The sequence below is a fragment of the Coloeus monedula genome, assembly GCF_965178545.1.
Source record: "Coloeus monedula genome assembly, chromosome: 3".
Classification (NCBI taxonomy): Eukaryota; Metazoa; Chordata; class Aves; order Passeriformes; family Corvidae; genus Coloeus; species Coloeus monedula.
In genome coordinates this window covers 96,190,732-96,206,439 of record NC_138783.1, presented here as the reverse complement: position 1 = coordinate 96,206,439, position 15,708 = coordinate 96,190,732, and positions in this window count along the sequence as shown.

Sequence of the window (15,708 nt, the reverse complement as noted above, 5' to 3'; positions counted from 1 at the left end):
AGCTTTCATAGTTATATATTAAAAGCTTTCTCTTTGCAAAAAGACCTATTTATTAATCAAAAAAGATCAGTTAATCTTGTATGAAACATTCTCCTGCTGAGATGTGTGTTAAGCATATCAACCTAGGCTCTCTCCTTGAAGCTGTACTATGTAGGAGCACTTTTGTTTATGTTTAAGGTAAATTACCTGTTAAACTTTTCTTTGGCTTTTTGCACATTTTTGTGCAATCAGAAAAAAACTTTTGAAATTCTGTAGATAATCCCATTCTGTAAAAATCCCATTCTGTCATTCTAAAATTATCTGGGGTCATAGCAAGTATTGCCATGTGTAAGAGATAACATCAACAACAGCCAGAGTCAATACAACAACGTCTGAGGTGGGGTAGTGCTTGGACAGATGGAATAAACCACAAAAAGAAGAGGCAGGAAACTAAACATTATAGGAGAGGCTGTTCCAGCAGCAATCAAGTCTGTCAGGAATCCCAGTGTCTTTCAAAGATAGCTTACTGTTTGCAAGATTCATCAGGAAAGAAAAGAAAATGTACATGGATACTACAGATAAACATTCAAAGCAAACTTTAGAATCCTGGGAAATTTTCTTGTCCCAAGACCCCAAGGACACAGTCCTATTCCTATTTTCAAATGAAAAAACAACTCTTGCACCTTAGACAAGCTGAAGAGTATGCATCCCACCACCTACCAAGCTACCTGCTGGACAGTTGCCACAGTGCAATTGTTGTCTTACTTGTGTAGCAGGAAAGCACCGTGTGGTTCCCAATGGGTTTTACCTACAAGATATTCCACTGCTGCATGCCCTGCCATTATAAAAGCTGTGATCCCTCTGTTTCCAGCTGTTCTGCAGTTCCACCCATACTTTCAGGGCTTAATAAATCTGTCTCAAAAAAAAGTCTTCAAGGGATAAGTTTTAGCAAATAAAGTCTCAACACAAGTAAACACTGCAACATGAACTTTAAATTATCATCATGTTTATTTTCCATTATTTGGATGAAGTATTTATTGTTTCTACTTTCCTAAAGAAGCAAGTCAGAATTTTAAAATGTGAGCTTTACTTTTACAAAACGACCAGTGGTAGAGACGTAAAAAATACGAGCTCTTCTCATGTAGTGCGGTAACTTCCTTTTATTTGTTACGGAATGCATTATGTACACTGCTATCTGAACAAAGAATTTTCTTCTATTCTGAAGTTCAATTCTGTTAGGGTTAGTCACTTGCAACAATAGCAATACGACACTAAAACACATATTACTGCATGTAGATTTGGATTTATATATACATTTCTCTCCTTCTCTAAACTTTGTTTTGTTGACATAATTATCATCAAACTGTCTATGTTGCAGCATTCCATGTGTATCGTGGTCATGTCTCTATTGCCCCTTGCCCCTTGCACTGCTGTCTGGGGAAAAAAAGTGCATTTCACAACCCAATTAATGTTTCATAAAACTCCGGGATTAGAGTTTTATAGTTATTATTATTTTTTTTAATATAATCTCTTACACTTATCTTCAAACACTGGTCTTATATTCCCATAAAATTCAGGAAGATACCTGTGTCTGTTCAAAAGAAATCTCATTGAGTGAATAAATAAATTACAAGGATATATTTCCGGCATCTCAGAATTTATAGAGAATAAATATCTGATGCAAATATTGAAGCATTTGTGATTTTTTCCATAGAAATACAGATTTTTCAGACATGTAAGGAAAATTGTATTTAGCCTACAAGAGAGATGCAGAGACCCTAGTTTAAAAGAGCATGTAGTGACAGGGGGAATGGATTCAAACTGAAAGAGAGTAGGTTTAGATTTGATATTAGAAAAATAAACTTTACTGTGAGGGTGGTGAGGCACTGGAACAGGTTGCCCAAAGAAATTGTAGACACTCTGTCCCTGGAAGGCCAGGTTGGAAAAGGCTCTGGGTAACCTGGTGTAGTGAAAGGTGTCCCTGCCCATGGCATGGGGGTTGGAATTAGATTATCTTTAAGGTCCCTAAATAACAACGTCTTCTGAATTTAACATTTATTAATTAATAACCTGCATTTTTTTATTATAAAAAGATTAGGTAATCAAAATTAATGAAGAATTGTTCTGTTTACTGGTCTGTTTAAACTTAAAACTTCATCATATACCTATAGACATCCTTTGAGTAAGGCCTTAGATATTTTCTCTCCATTGTCACAGGATTTTGGTTTTGCTCCCTGACTAGTAGAGCCAAGCTGTACAGCTGCTCCACCCACAGTGAATTTTGGTTCCCTGTTTATTGGAACACATTTTGAGACAAAACCATGACTTACAGATTTGGAATCTGCTGTCTGAAAACATTCATATGAACAAAAGTTTTCTCAGATTATTCACAAATGTTGGTGTACAATAAAACTCTCTACACAGACTGAAGCCACACCCAGAATCTAATTAGGCTGAAATGTTTCTCAAAAAATTCTTTGTACTATTTCACCGCTTCTATTCCAACATACTGTGTTTTTTCTCTCTTTTTTATGTACTTCCTTAATCCATGTGTTTTATTAACATGGTTCATCTTAAAATGATTTCTCCCTTTGAGCTATTTTGGGTTTCACTATTTAGATCTGCCCAGTTTAAATGCATTTAAAAAAATCACAGCAAATGTAAGGAGGAGAAAGGTGTCACTTTTAGACTCACAGGTTTGTATGATAATGCAGTTTGGAAGGGAATCACATACATCTTTCCTAGACAGTATCCTGGCTATATCAACTATTTCATATTCCATCAGCCTAGTTTACATTACAGAAGTCACATAAAAAAGGATGCAAAGATTTCTTGCGCTTCATGCAAGTAGCAACCCACTGTTACGTTTCATGGATTACATATCCAATATCACTGAGAATCATTTAATTTAAAATAAATTTAAATAAATTCAAAGTAGGAACAAGACATAAGAGCTTATTTAACCAACATCTGGATGGCATCAAGATGAGAGGATTTTTTTTGCTTTAACAGAAATGTTTCATGTCATGAATAAATAGAAAAATCAGGTTCAAGTTTTCTTGTTTTGTTATTCAGATTGTAGATTTTCAAGTTCTCTATAAAAAACATTCCATGCTTTATGTTTCAGTTTATTTTTCAGCATTCCTTTCCTCGATAAGGAACATAGAAGTATTTATGATCAATAGTTCTCAAATTTTTAAAGACTATTGTAGATATATGTAACAATGAAACACCTTTTGTTTCCCCAAGCTATCTTTCAACTCATTAAAATTTTTGGAGTCCATTTATTTCCAGTATATTTGCTTTAAACAAGATGTACTCAGAGCTGAGTACATCCATATTATTCCACTGGTATGAAGTGTAACTAACAGCTATAAGCATAGACACTTGCTGTTATTTTTAAGAGGTTGAGAATCATGTTCGATAAAGGTATTTTACTAGTTTATTGTGGGCTTGTATGTTTTCTTTTTAATTTTGTCCCTGAGGACAAGTTAAGAAGATTTGCAATTTTTTTTTCTATGTTTAAATCCATGCTTCAATTAATTAATTTTCCACCCCATTTCTCATGTATCTTTGCTCAATAGACAAGCATATATATAAATTCCACTAGTTGGGAGAAGGCTGTTGTTACTATGAAGATGAACTTCATGTTTGGTTCTGGCTGCCTAAGCATCTAAGGGTGGACAAGGGCCAGAATATCCTTAGGGGTACATTGAAAGCATAATCATGTATTATATAGAGCATCTGCCATAACACTGTCCTAGTCTGGGTGGTTTTTATGTGCCATCAAAGAACAAAAAAAAGAAAAAACAAACAAGCAAACAAACAAACAAAAAAAACCAAAAAAACAAACAGAAAAAGCAAAACTATCTGACAAGTATCAGTTCCATGCAGTCACAGAACTCAGATGTGATGTCCAGAGTAATGAATATGACAGTGTTCATTCACAGATGATCATCTCAGGTTATTGCCAGCTACTCTGTCAGGGGAATATGTGGGTTATAAAGTTTTATTTCAAGCCAGATGTCATGGCTTTTCCTCTTGAAACTTACATTTAAAACAAAGAAGTGGAAATCAGTGATCACTTAGATGTTAGGCTTATATTTGATAGCCTCCATGACCTGGAATTTACTTGTGAAATTTGCATGCATTGTAATTTTCTCTTGTGAAATTGAAAATGAGGAAACCAAAATATTTCTGTGTCTGAGATGACAGTGTGGAGTAAGGGAAACTATATTTGAAGGATGCTTATATTTAACACCTGCCAATGTGCTAAAGCCAAATTACGTGGGACCAAGCTTAAAGAGAGGGAGGAGGTGTGCACAAGAGGTTCATGTAAGACATATAAAATATTCTTGAGCTTCTTTTAAGTTGTTGATGCAACTTTCTTCAAATCACTAGTACCATTCGAGATAATTTGACAGATGTTGTTAATAATTTTAAACAATAAGAGAGTTCTACCTGTTTAAGGGGAAGGGAAAGACTTCCAGTCTGAGTAGAGCACCATTCCATATTACCTAAACATTGACACCAGAGAAAAATGGATGCATCCTTAATTCCTTTATCCAAGCATTTGCATCTGCAGAACTACCCTGAAATCTTCACAACCAATGATGATGATGGTGTCTATGGATTCCTTACTCCAATTTGTCTGGAAGTATTGCCAGAAATACCATGGTGATCCTGTGTTTATGTTTCTACTAAAACTCATCCAGGAACTGCTCTACAAGAAAGAAAAAGACAGACAGCTCAACATGAAGGGGAAGCATAGGACATACAAATGCATACTTTATAATTTTATTTAACAATGGTGAAAATTTTATCTTTGGGAGAAACAATAAATTATTATTATTATTATTATTATTATTATTATTAATCATCTTCCCCCTCCTTTTGGTCTAACACAATGTGGTCTAAGCCACATTCTTTAAGAGTGAGTAAATATTCTTCTAATAAAAAGTAAATTGGAGAATTATCTATGTCTTATGTAAGCAACATGAGAGATCAAATGTGAAAGATAAATGAGTATACAAGAGTCCAAGAAGTATAAGCCATGCTTTTTGAAACAAGTAGAAATTCTGTGAGCAATACTAGGAGTAACAATACTAAAATTTTAAACTGTTTGTTTCTAAACAGTTTATGTGTTTTGAGCCAATTCCATTCCTTGGGTATACATACTCACAGGGAATTGTTCTAAAGAATAGGAAAGGCATTGCTAGGAAAAACTCCACAGCAGACTTCTGATCAGGACCATTATTTAGTATAGTTTTGACCCCATGTGCTAACTTTTAGACTAGAGGTATGATCATTACTTTTTTTTCATAAAAAATTCTTCAAAGCAAATGTTCTATGCTATCAATTCACAATTCATTGGAAAAAAACTACACTTAAGTTAAATCTCTTCTTTAAAAGTGTTTGAATTTGGCCAAGGAAGACCAAGATCTATTGTAGAATTACTATCACCAGAACTCTGGTATATCTGAATAAAAGGTAAAAGCAGGGAGAAATGCTCTCTAATCTTTCCTATCTCTCTCACCCCTTAAAACCTTGTTCTGCAATGTTTGCTACACAGACCAACCTAAGAACCTCACCCTGGGGTCTTTAGAAGTGCATAAAGAGACTTAGTAGGTAATGTGGGCAGGAGCACAGTGGAATGTCAATGCAGATTTAGCTTAATGCACAACATCAGGCCTATCCGGTCTACACACTGCTCCCAGACTAAGCCTATTACACTGTGCTGTATCTGGCTTAAAAAACCAAACCAAACCAAACCAAAGCAGGAACACATAGCATTCCATCAGCTTTTTTCATTGTGGCAAACAGCTGAAAGATTATATGTGCATAAATGAAAGGGGAAATGTCCTAATTCTGATGAAAATTTTGAAAGGTTAAATTCAAGTCTCCTTTTCACAACTTCATTTTTGTGGGAAGAAAAGAAGTCTTTCTCTCTCAGTCTCTTTCTGCCACACATTTTAATCCACTGAAAACCAGGTATGAGGGGAATTTTTAAAAATTTTTGTTCTAATATGGAAATGAAACTTTATAGGTATTTTGAAACTTCTATCTTGGAAAAAAAAAATTAAATTAATTCTCTCATGTTTTTTTAAAGCTGATATGGGTTGTTTGACTTTTGTTTTTATTTCGCCGTGCTCTGCCTTGCAAGGACAGAAGAACTGATGGATTTTCTTCACTCAGAGGCCACATTATCCTCCTTTAAAATAAGAGCAAGAAATCTTAGTTTCTCTCATTCTTCTTAGGATATGGCTTTGCGTTTTAAATACTAAACAGTACAAATGTTTATATGTAAAACTCCACATGCTGTGATCTTCCGTGATGTACCTAAGCCCAATTTCTACAATGGAAAGAGACTAGAAAGGGAGCTGAAAGGTGCTGTTAGCAGCCTTTGGCTTTCCAAATTTTTATGAAAAGGGTTTTCTGGTGAGATCCACTCAACTGGCCAGACCCTAAAGCACCATTCTTCCTTTTCAGTTAATACAGGAGCTTCTTTCTACCAGGTCTTGTCTGAGTCACATTGGCTGCATTAATCCTCTCTTTATGAGGGAAACAGCAAGGGGTGATTTGGTTCCTAACATCTGTGGTTCAAAGAGGTACCCACGTGTGGATGAACTGAACCCAGACCTCAGCAAGTAATATGCTGGAGAATTGCTGATCTAGCATGAGTCTATAGTCATTACATACTTTAAAAAACCCTCCTAGAATTGAGGTTGAACAGATAATTTTAATCTGCAGCTTTTTAAGATCTTAAGCTAGCCTTTTCTCACTTTTTTTTATTTTACCGTGAAAGAAACTCTTACTAAATATTTGTATATGAGAGTTTGTTGTTAACTTCAACGTGCATATAGACTTGTTGGGGTGAGCAAAGGGTTTTGCTTCGTAGGTTTTGCTTTTGGTGGGAGGATGAGGGAGACAAGAAGAGAAGCGGAGATCTAGTAAAATATACAATAGGTCTGATGACCTGAAAATTGTAACCAATGGACAAACACGAGAGACTAAATTCTGAACATGTGTTGGGGATAGAACATCACCTTCCCATCTGCGTTTTCATGTCCGTAACAAAGTAGAGATGTGTAATAAAGGAAACATCTGGGTTAGAAAATAAAATTCCCAAATTAGATCACCACAAATCAGTGGTTAATGAAACACTAGGCTCTCCTCAGTGTTGGAACAAATTATTAATTTCCATCTAAATTGTGGGATAATCTTTTCTCAGCTGAATGGAATGTTTTGCAACATTTATTTGTTTTATTTGCATTTATTCCCTTTTTCTAGCTAAACTTTTATCCAGATTGAATTAAATAGTAAATGCAAGTAAATTAATTTCACAGTGTGCTCCATGGAAGTTCACTTGAACAATTACAGATAAGAAGATATAATTTTCAAAGACTGTAATGTTAATGCTTAGGCACCTGTACATATCTCATAATTCTATATCATGGCACTGAGAGTGTAAATGCCACTTCCTTACCTGCCTTAGTCAGTTTACAGAATCACAGAATGGGTCAGGCTGGGAGGGACCACAGTGTTTCATCTGGTCCAACCTCCCTGTTCAAGCAGGGTCATCCCAGAGCACATTGCACAGAACTGCATCCAGATAATTCTTGAATATCTCTGGTGAGGGAGACTCCACAACATCTCGGGGCAACCTGTTCTAGTGCATAGTCACCTGCACAGTAAATAAGCTCATGGTGGAACTTCCTGTGCCTCAGTTTCTGCCCACTGTGGTTTGTCTTCCTTGGCACTGCTGAGAAGAACCTGACTCCATTCTCTTGACACCCTTCCTTCAGATACTTCTGATACTTCAATATTGATCAGGTCCCCTCTCAGTTGTCTCTTCTTGAGGTTGAAAAGGCCCAGTTCCCTCAGTCTTTCCTCATAAGAGAGATGCTCCACTCCCCTAATCATCTTTGTTTCCCTCTGCTGGACCTGCTCCAGGAACTCCGTGTCTCTCGTACTGAGGAGCCCAGAGCTGGACACAGCACTCCAGATGTGCCTCACCAGGCAGGATCAACCTGCTGGAAGTGTTCTTCCTAATGCCCCAGGATACCACTGGCCTGCTTTCCCACAAGAATGCTGCTGGCTCATGGGCAGCTTGCTGTCCACCAGAACCCTTAAGTTTATGAGAACTCCATCTGTCATGAAAATCCCTGTTGAAGTCTACTCTTAATCACTCGGAAACTTTAAGAACCACAATGCACTGTCTTACATGAATACGAATATTTCCAATTTGGAAGCAATATAGACAAAGTTAAATTGCCCCATTTGTTTCAAGTAAGCACAGTATTCCAAACAAGGTGGTTAAACACAAAATACTCAAGTATCAGTAAGATGGAAACCAAGCTGGCATGAATGGCATAAAAGGCATAACAAAACCGAAACTCCCCAGCTGTAGCTGTTCTTAAATATTTGTTTCAGATTCTTCATAAGAAATACATATTTTTTTTGCTGATCACTGCTGAGCTTTTAATTATGCTTGACTAGAATAATAATAGAATAATGAATAGAATAATAGTGCATTAAAGAAAGGAAATTTACCATTTTTTCTTATAGAATAATAAAGTTCTTCACCATTGAAACTTTGCTATAAATTTTTTATCTAATTTATACCTCATTTCAGAGAAAGGACATATTTTTGCTTGACTTCAGTGAGTTGCAGAGGCTGTACAAAAACTGTTCCATCTCTTATACCATCTAAACCATCACACACACTTCAGAAGGATATTGAATCTCTCTTTCATTTATCTCTAAGGGAGGTAACCAGTGTTGATCTAGGACCAAGGTATTGATTTTCTGCTGCTCAGAAGTAGCCAGGCAGTGAGTTACCAGATGAGATACTTAATGTCCAATATTGTTCCAGAACAAGTTCTCTGTTTACAAGAACAGTACTGAAAGAAAACTCTGAGGATGATAATCATAGTAGCCATCTTGGGAATGCATACCTGATGGAAACTTGGCTTCATTTAGGGAACTGGTTTGTTGTCCTTATAATTAAAAAGCACTTGCTTTAAAGACATTAAGGTAAGGTCCTTTTTTTGTACAGAAGAATTTAATGCCAGATGTTATTGTGATAAAAGAGGTGGTGTTGGCATCTGGAAAATTTCATATGTGAATTAATTAGTGATAGTGAGTGATTTTTTTTTTTAAGATTTGGAGAGGCACTTCTTAAGTTAAGTTGCATCTGCAATGTGAGGAGGCCTTGTAAAAATAAAGATCTGTTATCCAGGAAATTAGTCAAGAAAACTACAAAAGAAGACTGGAAATTCCTTTTAAAAAATCATGAAATATTAAAAATATATCCCATATAAACCGCCAAGCTTAAAACTTTGTCCTATGATAATCATATATATATATATATATATATGATAATTTACCATATGCTGAGGCTTTTTAGGTTTCATATCTTGAAACCAAGCACCCCACAGCAAGACAAATACTCTGCCTGTGCAGACTTGCTAATAACAATAAAGTAAGTAGACACAAACCCACCAATATGTATAGGTTCTCATGCCTTTCCTCCCTTGGTATGTCCTCCAGATATTTTGACTGCATAAAATCAAGCTTATATTAGGTTCTTCAGAATATATTATTTAGAGCTGAAACTGACTATAATCTGTGGAATGAATTATCTAACTTAATAGATATGTCATTACATTTCTATCTTGTAATCACCATATTTGTGCTTAATTAAATGTTTATATTGTGTTTCTGTAATAGATGGAATTTCTGGATAAGATTTAATATTCACTACATTAATAACTTTCCTTAGCTCACTTTTTTATTTCTTTCTCCTGTCTTACAAGATCAAACATCTTGTCAAAAGAATTCTACTAGATAAAAGTTCTTTCTTGAAAGAAATTCAGGTACAGGGAAGGCTTGCTGGAGAAGGCAGCTGAAGGAGGGTTCCTTGTTTTGCTCTAGAAGCCACTCTTGCCTGTACCCATGCTGCTGAACTTGGTGTTTCCAATCAAACTCAAGGGGTGTTTCCTACTGTTTGGGGCCTGTATTAATCACTCTGTACATCTGTACCTCCCTAACAGAGAGCACAAATGTGAATGTTTGTACAAAAAAAGTGTGGTCTACAAATATTTTTGATATGTAGTTGTCTTGCTCTCAGTAGGTAGACTACTTTACACTTCTCCATAACTCTTCCCAAGCTAAAGGCAACAGGGATCAGACCACAAAGGATTTTTCTTCCACCCTCATGGAACTTTGACGTCTGAACTTTGCATTTTTCTTGAAATGACAGCATTCTCTGGTGAGCAATAACACAGATTGCTTTCACTGAACTGTTACAAAACCAGTTTCTAATCTCAGCCCTACAGTGAGTTAGTCATCTGAGTGTTGCAGATGATAAAAACCTTCTCCTAATATTACAATCAAGTCAAGCTGACCTGGTACACAAAGGAAATGAAAAGAAACATATGCCTTATGTAATGGTTTCAGATGTAATTAGTTTTCCATAAGTTGGATTTCAGCCACAATTTCATCATTTTGTCCATTTTTGTTGAATCCCCGTTGACATCTCAATAACTTTCTTCCATCACAGACAGATGCTTTTACCCAGGCTGACTGGTGAAGTGGTATTAATAGTTTTCACGGGAGTTGCTATATAGAAAAATGTGTGTACTGTTGACCACAAAAGCAAATAAAAGGCAATTTTCATCAAAATCAGAGATGTGTCAGAATCAATTTGCGCAACATTGTATGAGCCAAATTCACCCAGACTGGAATGACTGCTCAACAGCAAGGAGAAGATACAGTTCCTGGACCAGCAAGAAGCCCTGCTGTGACAGGACCCACCTGCAAAGGGGACGGCTGAGATTCGGTTTCCCCTTCCACTTGGTCAACGTTATGAAATTCAGTTTAACTGAGCTACAAGACATTGATTTTATGATCACAGAACAATTTGTTCATTCTTGGGTAAATGGGTTTCTCCCCTCTTTTATTACCTGTTTTCCTGTTTTCCCTTTACTCTCACAAGAATTTCAAATCGTTTTTTTTCATGACATAGATGAAGAACTCAACAAAAAATTCAGTTGTAGAGAGATCTGTCCATCATCTTTGAAAGTCTAAAGATTTTCCTGCCAACTATTTGACACAAATTTCAGAAGAAAAAAGGAGAGGCTCATCAGAAGAGCTCCTAATATTCAACCCATCTTTAATTTAATTTTTATTAATTCCATCACAGAGGCCCAAGCAAATTTTATAAATTTAAGGCAAGGAGGGAGACGTCTGCTTATCTGATCAATAGATATGGTTTAGCATTGCCCTAAACATCTGTGGGACACCATGTAGAAAACCTTGAATTTGATTATTTAGCAGATAGATATTACTACGGGATCAGACAGAGCAGAGCTATGCCAGTTGCCACGTAATCAAAGCAATTTGCTGGGACATGGCACCACCTTAACAGAAAGGCACTTTCAGTACCTGAAATAGCTTAGTCACCTCCTACAGTGTTTTCCAGTAGGAGAGGGAGACATGATCCAAGGGCCCTACAAATTTTGCTTTCAGTAAAATAGATGTTGATGCATAGAAAAGATAATGTAACCTGACCCACTGAAAAAGGTGTAAGAATCAGTTAACAACTTCACTGTTTCTGTGTTACTAAATAAAATGCAAGCATTAGAAACAGACCACCAATCAAAATGGAGAAAATTACACATCAGCCAGAGGCTGCAGTCTGACTGCACCCCAATTTACTGGGAGGAGCTACTCCTGTCATCTCTAAATTTGTGCAAGATTTCAGTTAGCTTTCAGTACTTAAATAAGGTCAATGTGCAAAATTAGTTCAAAAGTGGTTTGTGATTTCCCACCAGCTCATTCTCAGAAATCTATTTTATTGGGCAATATTTTTGCTCTTTGAAGGCACTGGACAGTATCAGTTTGGCTTAATAAAGGGGATATTATTTTTGAAACAAGTCTTGTTACCAATAAAGGGATGAGATGAAATGATACAGCCAAAGATTTAGAAAACCTATTGTGCTTAGGGTGAATGCCAGGGATTTTTTCAGTAGTTTTCCTATTTTCAGCAGCAAAAGAAGCCATGTTGGTTTTTTTAGACAAACACTTCACAGATTGGATTGTAACCCCAAACCTGAAGTAAAAATGCTGTCTCACGTAGAATAAAAGATACCTCAGGCTTCTGTGTCATACAAGAGCTGAGTAGCAAGAAAAATTATGCTAAAGGTCATGGATTTTAACCTGGCGAAGTGTGAACTGGGTATACACCACATTCAAAATGAGCAGTCAGCTCCTCTTATTACTTCCATGCTCATTCCCTCTCCTGTTTTTTTTACCAGAGATTACTTTGGGAAGAGCACAAAAACTACTTTTTCTTTTTTTCAGGTGGTCTGTTCCATTGGATTCAGTAAGAACAAAGCCACTATAATTCACAAGAGGAGCAGCACTGGGTACCACCTTTCTCTTGACAAGAACCTTCCCTGTGCAACAGAGCTCACTTTCTATATGTGCTTCAAAAGTGAACAAGCAAGAAACTAATGTGATAGCATTTGAATAATGAGACCTTACCAGCCAACACTCTTCTGCTAACAATCTCACTACAAAAAATTAGTTTAGGAGTTCCTTCTTCCTCTACTCTTGCTATGCAAGCAACAGAAAAGAGACAGTAAGTTTGGATTCTTTTCCTAGATTACTCAATTTATTTTACCTGTGAACAAAACAAAAATTACTATAGCTGGAGAAATTTTATTTTGTGCTCTGGAGTACATGCTCATTTCCCTCAGTTACATGTATAAATTTAAAACACATGTTACAAAAGTCAGAGTAGGTAGCTGAGAGATCATTTCCTACCTTTGAGTGGTGATGACTGAATTGCACTGTTTGTTTTGAATTGATAAAATTGATTTATGACCAATAAAACCACCACAGTATTCCTCTGAATATCAGAAGTATACAAATAAAATTTCTTCTTTATTTTTTGCTGATAATCTTTGAGATGATCCAAAGACACAAATCTATAAACAAAAGTCCTATCTTTAAAATACTTATTCAGATAATGCAAAAGCAGATGGGGTATTTAACTATTCCTGTGCCAAGAATGAACGTATTTTATTCCTGTCCTTTTTCCTGTCTTTTATCCATAACTTTTTGCTCCATTTGAACATGTTCTACTTTTCTGAAATATGTTCCAATCTTCCTAAGTAAGATTTAGGGTACATGCCACCTAAATACAAACAAGAGAGGTATCTGAGGTTCTTCCCCAGTCTCTGAGAAGTGCTTTGTAAGATGACACAAGTATCAAATGGAGAGCTTAAGCTAATGAATATGTTTGAAAATTAAGGCTATAACAATGTAGAATCATAATGTCATAGAACCACAGAACAACAGAACAGTTTGGATTGAGAGACACTTTTAAAAAGATATTTAAAGATCCACTAGCCCAGCAGCCTTGCCATGGACACCTTTCACTAGAGCAAGCTGCTCAAGACCTCATCCAACTTGGCCTTAAACACTTCCAGTAATGGGATATCCACAATTTCTCTAGGAAACCTATTCCAGTGCCTCACCACAATCATTGTAAAAAATGTCTTCCTTACATCCAATTGAAATCTACCCTCTGTCAGTTTAAAACCATTATCCCTTGAACAAGCCCAACTCTCTCAGCCCATTTTCATAGGAGAGGCACTCCAGGCCTCTGATCATCTTCATGGACACTCTCTGGACCCAATAGGTCCACATCTTTCCTGCCTCCAGAACTGGACACAGTACTTCAGATGGGGTTTTATAAGAGTGGAGTAAAGGGACAGAATCACCTCTCTCATCCTGCTGGCCATACTGCTCTTGATGCAGCCCAGGATAAAGCTGGATTTCTGCACTGCAAGTGCATGTTGCTGATCCCTGTACAATTTTTTTTGTCTATCAGTATCTCCAAGTCCTTCCCCGCAGGGCTGCTTCAATCCATTCATCCTCCAGCCTGTACTGATACTGGTGATTGCCTCACACGCAGGACCTTACACTAGCCTTGCTGAACTTCATGAGGTTTGCACAGGCCCACTCCTCAAGCTTGTCAAGTTCCCTCTGGATCCTCTCCCTCCAGCAAATGAGCTGCCCCACTCAGATTGGTTCTTTATCCATCCAAAGGAGGGCCACAAAGATCATGAGGAGTCGAGGGAAAGCTATATCAGGAGCAGATGAGGTCACTTTGTTCAGCACAGAGAGGAAAAGACTGAGGGGAGACCTCACTAAGTCTACAACTTCCTGTGAGGAGAAGAGGAGGGCTACAGCTGATCTCTTCTCTGTGGTGACCAGTGATAGGACCCAAAAGAATGGTATGAAATAGTGTCAGGAAAGATTTAGGCTGGATATTAGGAAAAGGTTCTTCATTGAGAGGGTGACTGGGCACTGGAAAGGGCTCCCCAGGGAAGTGGTCACAGCACCAGCCTGATGGAGTTCAAGACATGTCTGGACAATGTTCTCAGGCACATAGTGTGAGTCTTGGGGTGTCCTGTGCAAGGTCAGAACTGGATTTCAATGATCAAATGTAAAACTAGTGTTTTTTCCAACTGGCTTATGCAATACACTTCATGCAGTTATCATCCTGGAAATACTACGTATGTGAGTTGTCCTACCAAAAGAAGTTGTGATAAATGCTATAAATAAACTCCGCATGATCAGAATTTGTATGTGTAAGGCTCATCTGCTCTGATTGTCAAATATATGCATGCTTGAGTAAACACTTACACATTTTGCATCCTCACTGTAACTATGGCTGTTGGAACCCTGAGTTCTGAGAATTTCAGTCTTTCAGTGCTGACAGACAGTCATCCTCAGAAGCACACTGAATTTGACCTGAGGCCTTGGGAAAGGCTTCCCAAATTGTGTGATAACACTGAAGTTGTTGCTGTGTAATTAAAGTTATATCACTGGGTGGAATATGTAGAGATGTAGAAAAATTAGGTTTATGGGATATATGTAACAATATGGAGGATTTGGGGTGTGGATTTATTCTTCTTTTCTCCTTCCTTCTTCACAAACCTGGGTGTTTTGGTATTGGGTCAAAAAACCTGCAGTGCGGATCATGAATAGTTAGTTATTGGATTATAAGTAAAACCAAATTATTTGGGATTCCATAATTGGGTGATTTGGACCTTAAAAGGCCTTGGAAGTAAGAACTCACGGCCATTTTCCACCTTGTTAACTTAGAGGCACACTCTGTGCAGCTGAAATACAGATAAAATATAAACATCTAAGTCTGAAGATAAACTCCCTGTCTCCTGCATTTTAACTCGAACTCCAAGTAAAAGAATTCACAAAACAAATGCAAAGAAGAAAAGAAACAGTAAAAGAGAAAACTAATATATGGCTTCCAGATAGTGTACAGAGATTTTTATTAGAATACCTGCACATATTTCATTTGTGCTTGCAGAGTGTGAGTTACTCATCTCTTAAGAGGCCATATTTTCTTTCTAGAGTCTTTTCTATAAGTACTCTTTGAAATACTGTAATTCGGATATCTGAAAAGGTCACAGAATACGTCTAAAATTTAGTTTGAACTTTGGAGGTTTTCCATGTCATGACACTTCTCTGTAGTACATAAGTTTAATAATTATCTTCTGTTACAGGCAAATGCATGAACATGAACTTCCAGTAGCCTTTTAATACCTGATTTTGACAAAGTTTTGGTTGTTTTTTTGAATTAAAGTAGCTGGTGGTTAATAGGCTGGGGGGTTTTATTATGAAAGTATATCT